This window comes from Megalobrama amblycephala, linkage group LG12, assembly GCF_018812025.1.
Source record: "Megalobrama amblycephala isolate DHTTF-2021 linkage group LG12, ASM1881202v1, whole genome shotgun sequence".
Lineage (NCBI taxonomy): Eukaryota > Metazoa > Chordata > Actinopteri > Cypriniformes > Xenocyprididae > Megalobrama > Megalobrama amblycephala.
The window spans coordinates 13,268,199-13,272,391 of record NC_063055.1 but is presented as its reverse complement, the minus strand read 5'-3'; positions in this window follow the sequence as shown (position 1 = coordinate 13,272,391).

Here is a 4,193-nt window from a genome sequence, read left to right as displayed (position 1 = left end):
CGCCAATAATCAGACTCGCGCGCACGCCCCCGTCACTTCCCTAGAAGCTCTCACGCGCCACCTGGCGTTCACTTGTGCTGCACGACACTGAACTTCCTAGAATTCAAGCATGCTCTTCTCTGACACCGCTGTCTCCTTGGTAACCAGGTACACTAACTAAAACGACTTTACAAGCGTCAGTTTGTGGTGGAAATGACGGCAAATTTATGAAATAAATTTCATAACCTACACATTAAATCATTTTATTTCACTCTTTGTTTAGGTCATGTAAACATTTATAATTTCACTTTTCCAGCTTAAGAGTCTGAATAAGGCATCTGAATAGCTCCAAAAATAAATGTCATTGTGCAGTGTTTCATTTTAATGTGGCTTTTATATAACAAAACAGTTGTAATCGTTTTTTAAGTAAAAATCTCTGAGACATAAAGTGCTGAAAGTTTAATAAACAAGAATATTAAAACAAAAATGCAACAAATTCAAGTTGACTATATTTGGAACATCATACTACTTTTATATCTGCCAAAAAGTTTTTTTTACTTCCAAGATGATAACACCATTTACTAAATTAAACGTAGTCAACTCATCTCTTTCTTGAGCACTTAACCTCATCTTAAAAAAACCCTATCCTTTCATTACCTATCCTTTCACTTCCTTTAATCCCTCTCTATTGTAGCTCATGATACTCTGAGCAATGTCTGAAACTTGTATTGTGAGCACTTCTTGTGTCTGTTTGCCTCTTCATGATGACTCGCTTGTTGTATTCCTCACTTGTAAGATGCTTTGGATAAAAGTTTCTGCCAAATGAATAAATGTAAATGTAAAATGTAGTTAGATGATATGACAACAATGCAGCATAATACTGTTTAAAATTATTTCAATGTTTATCGTTGAATAGTTTAAACTACTTCATGTACAGTACCTGTTAAAAGTTTGGAAACATTACAATTTTTAAATGTTTTTAAAATAAGTCTCTTATGCTCACCATGGCAGCATTTATTTACTCAAAAATACAGTAAAAACAGTAATATTGTGAAATATTATTACAAATTAAAAGAACTGTTTTCTATTTAAATGTATTTTAAAATGTTATTTATTCCTGTGATGGAAAAGCTGAATTTTCAGCATCTTCAGTGTCACATGATCCTTCAGAAATCATTTTAATATGCTGATTTGGTGCACAAGAAACATTTCTTTTTATTATTATCAATGTGGAAAACAGACGTGCAGCTTTACATTTTTGTGATTCTTTGAAATGTATTAAAAGGTATTAAATAGAAATCTTTTATAAATGTCTTCACTGTCACTTTTGATCAATTTATGCATCCTTGATGAATAAAGGTATTTCTCTTTCTCTTTAAATCTTACCACAAATGTTTGAATGGTAATAAATGCAACCTTGGTGAGTATGAGACGTCGTTCAAAAACATTACAAATTGTAATGTTTTCAAACTTATTACAGGTATATAAAATATAATCCAGTTGGCTTGTATTCCACATCTCCTCCCGATGAGGCTGAGTGTTTGTTTCACGGTGATATACTGCCACTCAGCGGTGATTGTGGGGAACTACGCTTGAAATTGATCTACTGACATCATGGACAGTTCTAATGAAATAACGTAGAATAACATTTACCTAGTTTTAAAGTTTATAGATTGTACTACAGTTTACAGAGCTGCGTTGTTTAGATATCACATTGTAAATGTATTACGTGTATTAGAATAGGTTATGTACAGACTAGCCAAGCCTTGAATTTTGTTTTTTACAGCTGTAAACTGGCAACCCATGCGGAAAGACATATAACCAAAGAACCTGGCCATATTATCACCTTTATCTGGCAGTTAGCGCGGTAAAATGACACATTTGGCGGAGAAAAGCAGAGCCGAGGCGCGTTAGTGCGCCGCTCGCCGCGGGAATCAAACATTAACCGCTCGTGCCCGAAGCAGAATGCGTTAGGAGGGGCTCGAGTTTGGCCCCTCCCCCTTTCGCTTTTTAGCCCTTGACGTATGAAGAGGACGGTAGCAACAGTTGCCTCGAGACCCCCGCTCGCCATAGTGACTGTAGTCGTGGAGACAGTTACTTACCAACGGGAGCAACACTCAGCAACAGCAGCAGCAGCAGCAACTGGAGGAGAGAGAGGGAAAAGAACTGTAAAGCCAGGGCAGATCTAAGCAAAAGTCTGAGGTGAATATCTTTTTACTGCTTAGAGAGATCAAAACGAATTGAATGTAAATTTAACGGACCATGGAGGTTGAGTAATGTACATCTTGACGTGTTTTCACGCCCTGATCTCCTTCGCTGTCTATTAGAGTCACATTAGCACGCTAGTTGGTTAGCTCATCTGGTTTACCAACTTCGGTCAGTTTGTTTGGAGATCGGTTAAACTAATTAGCGAGAAATCCAAGTGATCTGTTTATACGCTGAATGCCATACATGTTGGTTATTACGTTTGTAAGATTAATATGTTTTATAGATGGGTTCATTCACGAGCTAACCGGCTAACCAGTTACTTAACTAGGTAAACTTTCTTTAAAAGCTGGAACTGTTTTAATAACAGCTAGATTTGTCACAGGAGCAACTTAACTGCTTTGTTCCGCCGTTAAATTCTCGTGGAAGTGTGTGAGTTGATTCGAAGACACTGATGTGGACCTGTCTGTTTCTGTATGACTAACGAGCCCAGGTTACATGTCTTGAGTTTGAACAGAAACATCGCCTATATGATAAATGTCGTTTTTAGTCCTGTCATGTTTCTTTGGGGCATGAAGCTTCATGTTTGGATGCATCAACAGGTTGCTCAAGTCAGAATAGCGGTGCCCGATAAAAGTGATGCATTTCTGATTATATGAGCGTCATCGGCAATACTGACTTCACAAAGTATTCATATGTTATGTTTATTTAGGTGTTTAGATGTAGGTTATTAGATGCAAATATATTTCCGTAATTTTGAAGGGAATTTAATTTACCTTCTTGTCATCCGGTTCAAATCGTATTCTCTTATCTGGACTAATGTTGTTAAAGGATCGATGACGTGAATCTCGTGTTTTTTGTCCTAATCTTTGATTAAGTTATTCAAAAGCACAATAAAATGCTATTTATACAAAATTGACTTCTATACATATTCGACGGCGAACAAGGCTTTTTAGTTTCTTTTGTAAGACTTAAAGTAAAACATGTTTAGTAGGTGGTGTAACTGTTAGGAGATTTTAACTAATAAAATAATGGAAAAGCTAATATTCTTGATTTTTTTTTTTTTTTTTTTTTTTGGGGTGGGGGGGGTTTGGAATTGTGTCAGTGATTTGAAATGCCATACTGTAGTAATTGTGAGCAGTCATTTGGTTTAAGTCATTTGTCATGATAATTGATTGCTTTTTAATTAACAAAGTAGTGAAGTAGTTTTATTTTATAATTTTACTAATATTTGAAAACTTTTGTCCACTAAATCAACCCTTTTTGACCACAAAGTTAGTGTGGTTAAGTCATTTCAATGTATTGTCATGTGACAAGAAACCATAAATCAGAGAGGACCCCTTTAGACCCTAATGACTCTTGTAAAGGTCATTACATATTAAAAAAAAAAAAAAAAGATAATTTTATCCAAGCAAAAACATGGGTTCAGTCAAATACAGTACATGATATTTGTAAAGATTATGATATATATGAAAATATGAATCAAGTTGTTTACAATTAATTATTCAAGTTGCAAAAAAGTGTTTTTTATTGCGTTTACATGTTTGATGTCTATCAACCAAAACTTTTGTGAAAAAAAAAAAATGCTATCAATTTATTTATTTAAATCTATGAAACCAACCATGAATACAAAATTGTATTTAGCAAATGTTTTCCAACATTTACTTGTAAAAGATTCTTTCTTTTTATAATGTTGGACAGTCTTATTTGTCACTAACCCAAAAACCAATCTGCAGATCATATTTTAAATGGCATAAAAAAAGCATAATTTCATATAAATAATAATATTAACTAATAGTAATAAGAGTTTATATTGCTTCATTCCCCATGTTTTATACTCCCACATTATTTTAAAAAACTACACTGTTTTAAATGGCATTTGCAAAAATATTCCAAATTTTTCGGAAACCTCAAATTATTATTTTTAGGACTAATATCTAAACAAAACCTTTTTTTCAATTATGAATAATAGATAATAGATGTGCATATTTTCCCCACCTTTTTAAACT